Source organism: Sinohyriopsis cumingii, chromosome 4, assembly GCF_028554795.1.
Source record: "Sinohyriopsis cumingii isolate HCF-2022 chromosome 4, ASM2855479v2, whole genome shotgun sequence".
Lineage (NCBI taxonomy): Eukaryota > Metazoa > Mollusca > Bivalvia > Unionida > Unionidae > Sinohyriopsis > Sinohyriopsis cumingii.
Window position 1 is genome coordinate 12821017 of NC_142964.1, and position 16772 is coordinate 12837788.

Here is a 16772-nt window from a genome sequence, read left to right on the forward strand (position 1 = left end):
GTTTGCTGTACCAAGCCGACGAAGAGAAAGGAGAAGAAATCAAATACTTGGACGTGTGTTCGCTGTATCCCTACGTGTGCAAATATTGTCGCTTTCCTGTAGGGCACCCGCAATTGTTGACGGAACACATCGACCTGGTCAACATTCGACAATACGAAGGCTTGATCAAGTGCAAAGTTTTGCCTCCCACGAAGCTATACCATCCCGTCTTACCTCACCATTGTCAAGGCAAACTGATGTTTCCCTTGTGCCGTACTTGTGCCGAAACGTGCAACCAAGACCAGCCTTGTCAGCACAGCCAGGAAGAACGGGCCTTGACGGGAACCTGGGTCAGCGTGGAATTGTTCAAAGCTCTGGACATGGGATACCAACTGTTAGAAGTGTACGAAATTTGCCACTTTCCCAAGACACAACAGTACCGCAAGGGTGACCCCACGCAGAAAGGCATTTTCGCAGACTACGTGGATGCCTTTTTGAAACTGAAGCAAGAAGCTAGCGGCTATCCTTCCTGGTGTCACACTCCCGAAGACCAAATACAATTCAAAGAGAAATATTACGCACAAGAAGGTATCACTTTAGACCACATCGAGAAAAACGAAGGCAGGCGATCGTTTGCCAAAGTGATGTTAAATTGCTTGTGGGGTAAAATGGCACAACGACCGTGTTTACCCAAGACGGAATATTTGACAGAACCTTCCCGCTACTTCCAGATGATTCACGACAAAACCAAATACATGAAACACGTGGACGTCGTTCGAGAGAATTTGATCTTGGTCAATTACGAAGAAGATCTGGACTTTGTACAAGACGACCCTTTTGGAAATGTCATCATTGCGGCTTACGTGACAGCTCATGCTCGCTTAAAATTGTACGAAGCTTTAGAACTGTTAGAAGAACGCGTCCTGTACTTTGACACGGACAGTTGCATTTACATCCATCACCCGATTCAACATCACCCTAACATCGAAGGAGACCGTTTAGGAGCCTGGACAGACGAGCATCCCGACGACAAGATTCTAAGTTTCGTCAGTGGCGGTCCCAAAAATTACGGCTACGAATACCGGGACAAACAAGGAGAAGTGCACACGACGTGCAAAGTGAAAGGACTGACTCTGAATTATCGTACCAGTCGAGTGGTCAATTTTGGGGTATTGAAAGAAGCCTTGCAATCGGGAGAGGATGGAAACTTTAAAGTGACCACCTATCAACCGAACAAGATTGTACGTTTACCCACTCACCACATCGTCAGTCGGCCCTTGGAAAAAGTCTATCAAATCGTGTACCAGAAGCGAGTTCGACTTCCCAATCATTTCACCTTACCGTATGGACACGTTGGTATAAAACATTGGTTGTAAGAGGATAGTTACCCCACCAGAAAGATGACTTCGCCACAGCAAGAATCGAGTGAGAAACCCGATGAGAACTCCAAGTTCAAACCCTACCATTTTCCAGTCTTCTTACCTGACTATTGTGATTGTGCCCGTCGATTGGACACGTTTCAGAAATGGCCTACGGATAGGGAAGGATTACCTTTTTCGCATGTTTTAGCTAGAACAGGATTTGTCTACTTGGGACCTGAGTCAGGATTGGGATACGAGGTACAGTGTTTCGCTTGCGGACTGAAGTTACGAATGGATCTATGTATCTATAAAGATTCAGCTATTCTGGAGCATACTCGATGGTCTCCGAATTGCCCTTACCTTTCTATGGCCTTTCCACCCATCACACTACGGTACAATGTTGACGGTACCTTAGAGACGGTACCTTCCAGAACAGGACATAAAAAACGTAAAAAAGGAAAGATGTACAAGTTGGAGACTGCATTGAGACTAGTATAAAAAAGGGGCTATGATCAAGATCGATAGTTCATTGTGACTACCAAGACCGAGCGAACAAGATGAATACTTTGAAAAAGACATCGTTTCAGTTTGGGGATTGTAAAAAAGTTGTATCTTCCTCTAGTGTGACTAATACTGGATGGATAAGACCCATGCATTGCGACGGAAAATGTCCGGAAGGAAACTGCGATTGTCCATGTGGTTACCATTGTAATTGCGTAACGGAGTTTGCAGACGAGTGCGATTGTGAGCCTTGCGATGGGACCGATGCTGTACCTTGTGACCTGAGCGATGCCGTAAAGCATCATGGGAACTTTAGTACCCCTACCCCTATCATGGAAAGTGATGCTGTGCGTGTCAGACCTGTGGGATGCGAAAGTGATGCTGCTCGTCCTCTTGGACATTTTACTGGGTTTCGTTTTAAAGGGGAATGTCCACCTTCACGTCTACCCCCTTACGGATGTCATGCAGCCCTGAGCAAACTCCTACCCATGTCACTCAACCCTCATCGAAACGAACCTGTGAAAGACGAATATTCGTTTCCTGTGCGTTTGTCGGAATACTGCGACTTTGAAAATCGTCTTCAATCGTTCAAAGGAAAATGGCCAAAGTATCTGGGAGGACCGACCCCCGAAGAATTAGCCAGAGCCGGATTTTTCTACTTGGGCGAAGGAGATAAAGTCAAGTGCTTCAGTTGCGGTGTGTCACTTCACCACTGGGAACCGCAAGATTCGGCCTACGTAGAACATGCTCGATGGTCACCGAATTGTCATTACTTACCCTTAGTGGGACCGAGACATTGAAGTAACTTCTTACCATAATCATCTGTTCATGGATACTTTACAAGAGAACATTCGTGCTTTGCCTGTGGAGTTGAGAGAACGCATTTATCGAGAACTGGTCAAAATACAAGTGAAACGTAAAGAACAATTGCATCCGATACGTCACCGGTGTTTGAACCACTGGTACCTGAAGGCTATACAAGGACTGATTCAATTGAAAGTGTTCCATTGGACAGACATTGATCAACGACCTCCTGGTTATAAAAAGGAATGGTTTGGTATTGACGATTCTATCTACTACATTGTAAACGTACTGCATCGAATTCCAGAGGAAGAGGTAACGAATTACCAACATCTTTCACGCAATGTCAACTTGGTGAAAGAGGAAACTTCTGAACGAATTGTCATGTGTAGATTAGTGACTCAACGATTTAAATTCGACACTGAAGTGAAACCATGTTTGTGCAAAGAGTACATTTCTTGTGTCAGACCAAAGAGGATTTAGTATGACCTATTCATGGATACTTTGCTAGAGAACATTCGTGCTTTGCCTGTGGAGTTGAGAGAACGCATTTACCGAGAGCTGGTGAAAATACAAGTGAAACGTAAAGAACAATTGCATCCGTTACGTCACCAGATCTTTAACCACTGGTACCTGAATGGTATAAGAGAACTGATTCGTCAGAAATTCTTTCAATGGTCAGACATTGTTCAACACTTTGAGGTCGCTAATGATCGACATGTTCATAATTATGGTTACTTCGAGATTCACCTAGTGCAACGCATTGAGGAAGACAAGTTAAAGGATTACAAACATATTTTACGTGGAATCTACTTAGAGGAAGAGGAAACACCTAAACGAACTCTGACGTTTCGGTTACAGTATGCAAGATTTAGATTCCCTACTGGAGAACGAAGATCTCTGGCTAGAAAGTACGTCTATTGCATCCGAAAAAAAGAGAATATAAAAACAGGCTGCCATGCCACGGTTTATGTCACATGTCATCCAACAGATTCCGTGGAAGGAACTCAATGACCATATTCAAACCGTGGATCATTACCATCAATTATTACAAGAACTATATCCATTCAATTTTGGACGACAAGTGGTGTGTGTCTTAGTGACTTGTTTTTTGGGATTTCGTTTACCAGCCGATTCTTTGTGGACTCTTTACGATCAGTACTTACCACCTCCATGGCCTTAAATGGTCACGAAAAACTCCTTTTGTTCAAAGCCTTGCGTTTTCATCTGGATACTTCTCGACCTCAACAGGAAAAAAAGATTCGTCAACTTTTAGCAACCCAAGACGTGTATGACGATGTGTGTGTAGCTTGTGACTTACACCCTCATTGGACAGATGTTCGTGATTGGAAAAAGGGGGGTTTTGAGGCTTGGACCCAAGAAGTGGCCCAGTATGCACAAGAGTTGTTCAAGGAAAAAAGTTACTTTTCAACCCGTGTTAGTGACGGTGCCAGAAGAACCCGTCACCGAGAACAACCACTCGCTTCAGGACAGGACTGTCATGGACATGCCTGAAAGGTCATTCCGGGAGGACACTTGTGTGACAATACCTCATGTAGAGACTGTAAGAACATTACACACTGTCCCTAGGACATCTTGGTTAACCAAAACATGTTGTACAGACACTTGTTTATATTCCACTTTGATCGCTTTGCTGTGTTTTATATTCCTGTACATCACTATTTGGGTTGTATGTATTTTTGTCTTTCGTGTTCATATTTGAAACATTCAATAAACGTGTTCTGAAAAAGTATATAAACTCTTGTCTTGTTTGTTTTTTCGTGTCACAAGTGACATTTCTCACACCATGGCTACCTCTGCTGTCTCTGCTCCCTCTTCCTCTACTGTCAAAGTCATCGACGAACACTTAGATCGTGCCAGTTGGGAGGCTTTGTATCTTCGCCATCCCTTTAACATGCTCATTGCTGGACCTAGCGGTTCAGGCAAAACCGAATTCGTCAAACGTTTGATCGAACATAAACATCATTTGATCGATCGGCCCCCTCAACGGATCGTGTGGTGTTACAAAGAGTGGCAATCGGCGTACAACCTCTTGCGAGAAAGTCAAGGCGATTCCATCGTGTTTGTGGAAGGCATTCCTAAAGAAGACGATGGCATCGTCTCTGACTCCCGTGTAACCCATTTGGTCATTTTCGACGACATGTTAGGAGAAGACGAAGAAGAAATTAAACTGTGGTTCACGCGCAAAGGGCATCACCGTAATGCCAGTGTCATTTACATCACCCAAAATTTGTTTCAACAAAGTAAAGCCCATCGCACCATCAGTCTCAATGCGCATTACGTGGTCTTGTTTAAAAGCCCTCGAGATAAATCGCAAGTGCAAGTTTTAGCCAAACAGTTAGGAACGCCTTGGCTGACTCAGGCGTACGACGATGCCACTCAAACGCCACACGCCTATTTACTCGTCGATTTGAAACCTACGACTCCCGAGGATTTGCGATTTCGTACCCACTTGTTTCACCACTGGTGCCAAGACGGAGGGCCTGTCCTGTACACGTCTCCGTCCTCGACTTCATTTCACTCCCCATGAAAAAAATCTATAAAAACCTCAGACCCTTTTTCGTCTGTCTCACACAGTGTGAACATGACGTCCCTTCAGTCGCATCTTCCCGTCAAATTGATTCGTGCCTTGTATGGCATCAGCCGAGAAAAAGATCCACAAACACGAGCCCGTGTCTTAGAAGCTAGTCTCAAAGAAGTCTTACGATGGTTCACGGTGACGGCACGTCAATTACTCCAAGGAATCATTCAGATTCCTCATCAAACCCAACGCTTTTTCGATCGAAACAAAGTCGCTTTGGTCCAACTGGCCGATCCCCGCATCGACACTCAAACCAAAAAACAAATCATTTTGAAACCTGGAGGGAGCGGTACTCTAGGAGGGGTCATCATTCGCTCACTCTTAAGATGGGATCCTAATGCCCCCAAAGTTATCCCCAAGACAAAAGTCCAACGAAGCCCCAAGAAGAAAAAGAAAAAGACCAGGTCCCCAAGAAGAATAACTTCTCCAGTGGCAGGACCCTCCTCTTACCAGACACCACCACCATCACCCCGGAAAAAGAAAAGAAGCCCCCAGAAAAAGAAACAGAGAAAAAGTCCCCAGAAAAAGAAAAGTCCACAGAAGAAGAAGAAAACTAGTCGCAAGAGAGGCACTTCGGCCAGGACGCAACCTTACACTCGCAAGCCACGACCTGCCACAGCGTCTCCGGCAGCCTCACGTTTGTCCACTTCTCCGTTGATGTCACCAGGAACTGAAGAGTACTTGGAGACGTTGATCACACCAAGAACTTCTCCGTTGATGACCCCCAAAAGAACTTCCCCAGTGGCAGGACCTTCCAATTTAGCGGCAGTGGCTGCTGCTCACAAAGTACCTTCTCCCAAAATCAAAGTCCATGAAAGATCGGGCATGTTACAAAGTTTACTGGATTTGTCCAAGCAAGAACTGGCTCGATTTAGTCCGTTACGTACCCCTGCACGACGTGTCATGCCTGTCCTCAAACTGATAAAACGTAAAGACAATCAGTGGCGACGAGTTCCAGTATAAAAAGAGCCTGTGACCAAGTCGGGGGTATCAGTGAACTTGTAAAAGATGTCACCTCCAAGAAGCCACAAAAGAAAGAGACAAAGGCAGACGCGTCATCCGACAAAGCGCTTAGCCAAGCATCGACGTTACCCTAAAAAAAGACACAGTCGTTCCAAGAAAAAAAGGCGTCAACAAAGGGGAGGATTCCTTGGCGATTTTCGGAAAAACATTGTCACCTTTATGACAAAGCGATAGTCCCAGAAAAAAAGATAAAAGGGTGTGCGTTAAGTCATCGACGTTAGTGTCTGTTCGGTGAATGTCCCGGAACCCACAAGCAAAAATGTCACCCTCCAGAAAACCCCAAGGAAAAAAAAGGAAAGGACTGCCACCACGTTTAGCCAAACATGGGGACCTGTTATCTGTCCTGTCCAAAGCTTCTCCACCCCTACGAAAAAAACTCATTCAAACGGCCTCCAAAGAGGTCATCGATACCGTGTGCGAATGTTGTTTGAACGTTTTGAAAGGCACGATCCCTTTGTCCAAACACCAGAAACAATGCTTAGGCAAACATCGTCACGTTCTTCGGAAAATGGTTCAAAAGAAAATTCCCATTCGTCAAAAAAAGAAGATGTTGGTCCAACGTGGAGGCATTTTACCTCTCTTGTTAGGCCCCATACTAAAAGGAGTCTTGGGAACCATGTTGGGAGGACTGATGGGAGCAAGATAAAAAGGCCTTCGGAAGTCCCAAGATCTCAGAATTCATCCCTGACAACCCCATGGAAGGACGAAAACTAGCTTTAGTGCCTTACAAACGATGGATGGAATACCATCGGTGGCAAGAACAACGCACCCCGCATTTACCTCCCAATCCCAATTTGAGCGAAATGTCCCAGTTACAACACGAATTGCAGTCCTTGATGGATCGCCAAGATTTGTCCGAAACAGAAAAATCGCAAAAGTACGGTCAACTCTTGCAACGATTGCAACTCTTTCACCAGAAAGCTTTAGACGAAACAGCTCTACCCACTCTGAAAGATTTTAAGACCTTGATGAAAAGTCCAGCACCATCACCAGTACCAGTACCAGTACCAGTACCAGTGGTCAAGACAGAAAAAGGAAAAGAAGAAGAAGAGGAAGGGTTTCTAACTCCACCAGAAAAAGTACGCAAGTTAACAACACCACCTACCTCCAGAATTGGATGGATTAAAAAGATGATGGCCACCCCTTCTTCCTCACAAGAGAAAAAGAAAGTGAAGACAGAAGTGAAACAAGAACCGATATCCCCTGCACAGACATCCTCCTCCTCTTCGACACCTATTGCTGGTCGCACACGCAAAGCCTTGCAATCCAAGAAAATACCCCAAGAGAAAAAGAGTAGCCTCTTCCAAGAGTGGGTGCCTTATTAACACATCAACCAACACAAAAAATGGAAAAAGTCTTAGCCAGCATTTACTACGATCCCTCCCATCCTGCAGGTTACGCAGGAGTTCAAAAATTGTATCGTGCTGCCAAAACTCGACTGAAAAGTCTCCGTTTACCTCAAGTGCAACGATGGTTACAAGAACAAGCTACCTACACTTTACACAAACCCATTCGACGCAAGTTTGCCAGAAGTCGCACCCGAGTGGAAGGCATCGATCATCAATGGCAAGCCGATTTAGCCGATGTCTCTCATTTGGCCAGCTACAATCGCGGCTACAAATATTTGTTTTGTGTCATCGACGTCTTTTCCAAATTTGCCTGGGTCGTGCCCTTGACTTCCAAATCGAGCAGCGAGTTAGTGCGAGCCCTGCAACGAGTGTTGAAACAAAGCGGTCGTCGCCCTCTTCGATGGCAAACGGACAAAGGCACCGAATTTCTGAACCAAGCTTTCCAAAAAGAATTAAAGAAACGTGACATTCATTTTTTTACCACCGAGAATCCCGAAACCAAAGCCAGTATCGTGGAACGTTTTCAACGTACTTTGAAAGAACGCATGTGGAAATATTTTACGCATCACCACACTCTGAAGTACATCGACATCTTACCGCACCTGGTGCAAGCGTACAACCAATCTTACCATCGAAGCATCGGACGTGCCCCGCAAGACGTGACTCCCGACAACGAAGTGCTGGTGTTCGAGCGCCTGTTCGGTACGTCCCCGACGAGGGCTGTCCCCAAGAAAAGTGGAGAGTTGACCGTGGGAGATTGGGTGCGCATTGGCAAAACCAAACGCACTTTCGACAAAGGTTACTTACCTAACTGGACGACCGAACTGTTTCGCGTCACTGGACGAGTACATGGCCGTCATCCTGCCGTCTATAAATTGGAAGACATGAACGGAGAAGTACTCAAAGGAACGTTTTATTTGCCCGAGTTACAACGTGTCACCAAAAAAGAAGACGACGTGTACGACATCGAAAGCATTCTCGAACGCAGAACCCGTAAAGTGGGCAAACGACGTGTCAAAGAAGTCAAAGTACGTTGGAAAGGATATCCACCCAGTTTCGATTCTTGGATCGACGCTTCGCAAGTCATCGACTATAAAAAGAAGAAGTGACCATCATGCCCTTTCACACAGCAGCAGACGCAGCTACGTCGACCAGTCCTTCTTCCCCTAGTTCTTCTGTGCAAGATTTACAAAAACAACCCTTGTGGGTGTGGTGTGGAGAACGTGTGCCTAAAACGCAAATCGTCTTTTTCTGCCAAATCTTCGTGGTGTATTGTGTCATCGGGGCAGCCATCGCCAATTTGAGTTTGCAACAAGGAGACAAACAATTGTGGACCATTTTATTGAGCAGTTGCATCGGTTACCTGCTTCCCAATCCCTCCCTGAAATTCTCCTCGAACGGGAACGTTGTGTCCAGTGCCAGTGCCAGTCACCACTCCAACAACCACAACCAGAACCCCATTTTGGGCGGAGACACACCTCTGACATCCACTAATATTCCCTCGGACAGCCACAGAACTCTGGAATTATGAGTCACCAAAACCAATTTTACTTAACCTTACCCAGTGACAGTTCCATGGAGGTGTTTCCCCACAACACGTTGTGCTGTTACACGGCCAAATTACCTCAGGCCATCCCCTTAGATCACGAAGCCCATTGGGAAGTGGCTTTAGTGGAAATCATTCACCCGACCCAAGTCCTCAATGTCATTCCCAATCAAAATTTTTTTAATGTGGAAGTTCATGACGAGTCATTGCAACAGGAGTTGAATAAGAAAGTCACGTATGACAATAAAATCTATAATGAGAAAACTCAAAAATGGACCTACCACTTTTTAATTCCCCCAGGTTATTATTTCAGTGGTCAACATTTGGTCAACGTCATAGCTGCCAAGTTTAATGGCGTGTTTGGGAAAGCTTTGGAGCATGCCAAAATAAGTGTCACCATGGAGTACCACAAAGTAGCTCGTCGCTTCTCGATGAGATTTGAGCGGAGTAAAATCATGTCCATTTTATTTTGTCCTGAATTGTTTGACATGTTGGGCGGAGACATGAACCTGAGAATGAGCATACTCAAGAACAACGAATTACCCATCGTTTACGACAACGAGTCTTTTAGCAAGTTATTTCGTACCCCAGTAGAACTGAACCAAGGACTGAATTTGATGTTCGTGTACTCCGATGTGGTGGAATACAACGTGGTGGGACACACCTCCGTGCCGTTACTGCGTGTCATTCCTTTCAAAGTGGATTCTGCCGCAAACGCTGACGAGGAAGGTGGAAACACTTACCACGTTCACCGCGAATTTGTCCATCCTCATTATTTGCCGGTCAGCAAGTCGTATTTGGACACGGTCAACATTACTATAAAAGGAGATTTGGGACAAAATATTCCATTCACCAAAGGAAAAGTCACGGTGAAACTCCATTTTCGAAAACGGTTCTCTCACGATTCGTAAGCAAGTCATGTATCCAGTGTACCAAGGGGTTGCACGACAGCGAGGACACGGTTTAGGAGATATGTTAAAATCGGCCTTTCGTTCGGTGGCCCCGGTGTTGAAACCGATGGTGACACGCGGATTGCACGCCTTGAAAGATGCGGCACTGACGCAAGGCAAAGAATTTCTCCAAAATGTCATCATCGACAAACAAAACCCTAAAGAAGCCTTCATGAGGGCAGGCAAAAATGTCCTGCTGCAAACGGGTAAAGACATTTTAGGCCGACGAGACACACCTATAAATGCCCTGCACGCTACCGAGTCAGGCATTCAGCAAGGACAAGGCAGAAAGAGACGACGAAGAAAACACCCTTTCACCAGACTTCAAGCTAGAAAAACCAAGAAAAGAAGAACCGTTCGAGACTTAGACGTTTTCGATTATTGAGACACAGAAAAAATGATGCACCGAGAGTCATGTGCTTGTTCCAAGACGGAACTGGATATGTTTGCCATGCCCCCCACCATGATGACGATGCAAGAATCCCAGTGGGTGGAATTTCATCCCGTCTCCTCTTTGACGGATTCCGCTCCCATCGAGTTTGAAATCAAAGGACAACCCGAAGATTACATCGATCTGAATAGCAGTTACCTGTATTTGAAAGTCAAAGTGATCAAAACTGACAACACCAATCCTGGAGCCAATGATAGGGTAGCGCCCGTCAACAATTTCATGCATTCCTTGTTCAGCGAAGTGGACTTGTACTTGAATAACAAACTGGTCAGCAGCAGCATGGATACTTACCCATATCGTGCCTACTTGGAAAATCTCTTGACGTACGGAAAAGAAGCCAAGAATACTCATCTGGATGCTTGCGTGGTATGGAAACCTGACACGGCAGGTGCAGGCACGTTTAGCGACACAGCCCTGACAGAAGATGACAATCCTCACAATGTGGGGTTTAACACACGTAGAACTAAAATTTTGCAAGGACGTAGTTTAGAACTGATGGATCGTTTGCATTTGGACATGTGGTTACAAGAAAAGTATTTACTGAACGGAGTTGATATTCGCCTGAGACTGAATCGTAGCACTGCCGCTTTCCATTTGATGGCCCATGCCAACGAATACAAAACTGTTATCCAAGAAGCCAGACTTTACGTACGCCGTGTGGAAGTGTTACCTAAAGTGGGAAACGACATCAGTCAGACGTTGAGCAGAACGACCGCCAAGTATCCCATACGACGTGTGGAAGTGAAAACGTTCACCATTCCTGTTGGACAGCGATCCATGATCGAAGATCATCTGTTCCAAGGACAGTTACCCAAGCGTTTGATCGTTGGTATCGTCAGGAATTCAGCTTTCAATGGACTTCACAACGAAAATCCTTTTGAGTTTCGACACTCTAGCGTGTCCAAAATCGAAGTCAGTCGTGACGGCAAGACCTTGTGTACACGACCCTTTGAGCCTAACTTTGCCCAGAACAATTACTTGAGATCGTACTTGTCCCTGTACGAAGCCACCGGACAGTTAGGAACCAATACCAGTCACGGTATTACGTACGAAGATTATGCAGGAGGCTACGCTTTGTGGGCTTTCGATTTCACTCCAGACCAAGGCAGCGACGAGGGACATTTCCACCCTATAAAATCTGGCCAGATTCGTGTGGAAATTCAGTTTGCAAATCGAGACCCTGCTGATCCAACGTTGAACGTGATCCTGTATGCAGAATTTGACAATACGATAGAAATCAACAGTTTGAGAGAAGTCATTCTAGATTACTAGAAGCCATGGAAGACTGTTATCCCTCTTTACCTAGTGAAGAAACTTTGGACATGAAATGTGAGGAGACCGTGGAAGGAGAATCCCAAGACAAAGACGAAGAAATTGTCATGATGAAGTCGAGATGGCCAGAACAAGAAGCCCATTTAGTCTCCTGTTTTGCCAAACACTTGGTCGACAAAATGACGGAATTGATCAAGAAAAATTGTTATGGATGTCAAAACGATCATCCCAGTCAAATTCAACACGATAAATGCCTGATGTTGAGTCAAGAAGAAAAATTGGACGAGTATCTGGACGAAGCTTGGAGTCTCATCTCAAACAAAGACGTGTTGCACCAGTGGTATAAAGACTTGCGTGAACATTCTTGTCCACCATTAACCACTCAAGAGATCCATCGTATCGAAGCTCTCCTGAATCAGAGTGAGGAAACAGAACGAATAACCGTTTATTCGTCAGACATTTTCAAGCAAAAAGTCAGGATCGAATTGACGACTTATTATTACCTGTGAAGAAGAAAAAAAACACAAATCAATGGATACCTGGGAACTTTATTACCTTTTGAACCATAGTTCGTATACGGCTTCTTGGAATCCTGTCGTCTGTGCTAAAGATGAACTCCCTCATCGCAAACCTAAAGACCATCAAGCTTACGTGATCAACACGGACGAAAGTCATCTCCCAGGAACCCACTGGGTAGCCGTCTACTTTCCTCAAGAAGGATGTGTGGAATATTTCGATTCGTACGGATTGCCCCCTTTGGAAGACGATATCATTGACTTTATGAGAAGAAATGCTCAAACCACCCGATTCAATAACGTGAAATTACAAGGCACAGATTCCTTGGTGTGTGGACAGTACTGTGTGTATTTTCTGCATCATCGCAGCCTGGGCTATTCCTTAGAACATTTAGTGACTCATTTTGATCCTCGTTCTTCTGCTAGAAACGATGTGAAAGTAGATCGATGGTTTTGTGACCATTATGCTTATCTTTTGTCTCAAGCTAGGAAACGTAGTGTCCATCAATGGCCTAATGATTTCCAACAGTGGAAATCACAGTTTCATTCACAACGTTGTCAGCCCTGTTTAAAGTAGATGGTATTTGAAGAAAAAAATGTTTGTGATTTGAAAAAAATTGTTAGATGTTATAGTGTTGGATTAATGTTAAAAAATGTTAGAGTTGTTGTTGTTTAGTGTTAAGTGATTTTTGAATAAAAATGTTGTGTTTTGAAAAAAATGCCTTTGTGGTTTGTTTAGCTATAAGAATATTGGATTGATGCTCTTTCATTTCTTACTATCCCTCTCATGAACGTTGCAGCTCGAAAACCGTGTGGGGGATGTTTTCCTTCACGTCCGCGCTTTCACTTTAAGAACCGGGTTGTTCCCAGTCTAGCCATCCATTGTCGACTCATCCTCCTAAGAAGATGTGCTCCAAACTAGCTAAGCTCAACGAAGCCTACGTGAATTTGCATAGGGTCAGACACAGTCTGATACCGAAGCCAGAAGAAATAGAGAATGTGAGAATGTTAAAAATCACTGAAGACCTGATAGAAGAGCTCTTCAGAGAAGAAATGAACAAGGAGAAAGAAGAATGGACAGAGAAGTACAGACTTCAGAGACAGCAGCAACAGCAGCAACAGCAGCAGCAACAACAGCAACAGCAGCAGCAGCAACCTGAAGCTGACAGAGGCTTTGTCGATTGTCGTATCGACACCAAAGAGTTCTTCTTCTCTTTCCGAAGAAGCAGACCTATTGCCAGAAAGTCTATCCTCAGAGGACATCGCATTCTTAGAAACTAAAAAAGAATGCCATAGCAAAACAAAAAACAGCCCTTTTCAGGGCTACCCAATACTCTAGAAAAGAAATAACTATTAATTTGCCAATGTGTGTAGGTAGAGTAGTGTGAAAATAAACACTAACTCTTTCTTAAAGAATGTGAGGGTATGAGTTTGTGTGTTTGTGTTTGTAAGTGATAAAATAGGTTGGTGTGGATAGTAGATTAAAATGATGTTAGTTTTTTTGGCTGTTAGAGGTATATATTTTGGGTTAGATTGGATTGCTTTGCGTATGTGGATAGTCTATTGAAGTGATTTATAAAAATTTTAAAATATTGATGGGTAGCATAAAAAAGTGAGTGAGTGTTTCTTTTAGGTCCGCGCGTTGTTGTTTTATTTTTTGTTCATGATCTAGGTAAGATCAATTTTATGTTATTAGGGGATGTTTTCCATCACGTCCGCGCTTTCAGTATAAATTGAAACTCGTTCGGCAGTCCAGCTACCCATGTTGATTGATCAACAGTAAAAATGAGCAGAAGACTGACTAAATTGATGGAACTTCAGATGCATCTGGAGTATGCCAGATACCTACTGAACGAGCTGACTGCGGAGGCCCTTGTGGAAGAAGTGAGAATAGAACAGGAGGAGAAGGAGAGAAAAATGAAAGAAGAGAATGAAAGAAAGAGAGCTGAACCACAATCACAACAAAGACAAAGACAAAGAAGACAGAGGGAAGAAGAAGTGTTCACTATTCCGCAAACGGAGGAGTGGGATAGTGAAGCCACTCACCCACCGTCTGCTCTTCAAACAAGTCATGTGAATTGGACTAATGATTGGAGTAGACGTTGTGTCTGTGGTGCCAGACCCGGAAGGTGCCACCATTAACCAGGGGTCTCTGAAGTTTAAAAAAACAGCCCTTTTCAGGGCTACCCAATACTCAAGAAAAGAAATAACCATCAATTTGCCAATGTGTAGGTAGAGTAGTGTGAATATAAACACTAACTCTTTATTAATAGTGGAAGTGTATGTGTTTGTGTGTTTGTAAGAGCTCAGGTATGTTTGTGTGAATAGTAGATTATGGGTTTCTTAGCGTATGTGAAGAGTAAAGTTAGGGTTTTATTATATGAAATGAGAAAGTAGGGGGATGTTTTCCTTCACGTACGCGCTTTGTTAGGTCATGATCTAGGTAATATCAATTTTATGTTTTTAGGGGGATGTTTTCCTTCACGTTCGCGCTTTAAGTATAAAACTAACAGTGTTTGCCATTGGAGCCCATTCTACGGAATAAGCAAACAAGAAGATGCCAGCAGCTTCAGCTTTGTACAATAACCTTATGGGAAGTTGGTATTGGATAGTGGATGGATTGAATGTAGCAGAAAGGCTTGAACAGGAATGGAGGCATGCAGTGACAAAAGACTTCGTCTCAAGACAAGTAACCAGCCTCCACTTAGCCATCGATATAGTAAAAGAAATGATAGAGGATGAGGAGAAGAGAATCAGAGGTTTAATTAACCCACCGTATGTGAAAGTGGGTAAGTTGAAAGAAGCAATAGTTTATGTGACAAGTGTAAGGTGCTTTTTAGAAGACATTGTGGAATGGACAGATTGGTCTTTTGTGAAGTGGGGCTTAGACAAGCTTAAGAAAGCGGAAGAAGTAATGAGGAATGTGCTGACCGAAGAGGTCAAGAAGATCAAAGAAAAGTGGTCAAAGGAAAGAAAAGAAGAAGAAAATAGAAAGAAAAAGGAAGAACTAGAGAAACTAAATGCAAACTGGATGAAAATCCAAGAGAAGTTCCGAGCCATGGGTCACCCGGACTGGTTGCCGGAAACAGAAAAGAAAAAGAAGAAAGGAATGATGGACAAAATAAGAGGATGGTGGAAGAAGTTAAGAAGTTAAAAGAAGAAGAAAAAAACCCAAAGGCCCTTTTCAGGGCCCCCATATTTCTCGAAAAGAGATAGTCTTTGAATTGCCTACCCCTTTTTTTAAAAAAATTTTTTTTAAAATTTAAAAAAAAAATCCCATGTTAAATTCCCCTTGTACGTAGAGTGACCCACGATTTTTCGCCATGTTAAATTTCCCTTGTACGTAGAGTGACCCACGATTTTTCGCCATGTTAAATTTCCATTGTACGTAGAGTGACCCAGGGGTCCCTGTAATGCTAATTCCCATTGTACGTAGGGTGACCCCATTCACTACTAACACACGCTTGTCAGCTCCACGACAGCCTCAGTGAACTTACAGTTTGCGGAAACATCCGATTCTATTCACACTCGCCTTCCTCAAGGAACACCCAGGCGCCTTTCTCAAGGAACACCCAAACGCTTTCCTCAATGAACTCCCAAACGCCTTCCTCAAGGAACACCCAAACGCCTTCCTCAAGGAACACTCAAACGCCTTCCTCAAGAAACACCCAAACGCCACACTCAGATATGTCACTGTTGTCCATCCTGTTCTTCTATGGCTATGTAGAGGAAGTTCGGGAACAGGCCGCCGAAGAGGTAAACCGCACAAAACCCCACAATCCAAGAGCTCAGCCCTCTGTTAGATGTATTAGATGTACAGACCAGAGAACAGGAATTTCTCCCCACTAGCACACAAAACGGGGATGGAGTCTTACAACCCTGTTTTTACAGAGAAGAACACTGTTTCCAAGGGCCACTAACGACAAATATCAGGGAGAAAACGACTGCAGCTTCCCTCCTATTTTCACCCAAGTCATACTCCATCAGACTTGCATCGTCGATCCTTGGATCATACAAATCGTCTCGCTACCACGTTCAGTGAACATATCCCGTTGTCAAGTAATCCCTTTGAAACAGACATCATAAGATACGCATTTAGAGCCGCCATTGAGCAGCATTATAGACTTTTTCATTGGTACTTTGGTTCAGAAAGGAAACGTCATGATTGGATTTCAACATCATTAGGGAGAGACATTTCGCAATTCGTTTAGATTTTCATTATGTAAGTTAAACTCTAAATCAAAACATAAAATATCTTGAATCATTTCTGCTAGGCAGTGAAATTTCTTGTCTACATAGGACAAATTCAACATGATTCCACTCGAACACTTTACACATTTGGGTAGGGAGTTCAAAATGCATGTGTACATGGTCCATTTCTTCCACATGAACACACCTTCTAAATGGTGTCGTCAGTGTCTG

The 16772-nt window shown here is 43.9% G+C and overlaps 1 protein-coding gene across 1 annotated transcript in view; it reads right to left on the bottom strand.

Annotated features, from left to right (window-relative positions):
• The window catches only part of LOC149800636 (limbic system-associated membrane protein-like), a 129645-nt gene that overhangs the window by 89020 nt on the left and 23853 nt on the right, over positions 1–16772 (bottom strand). The window lies entirely within an intron of this gene.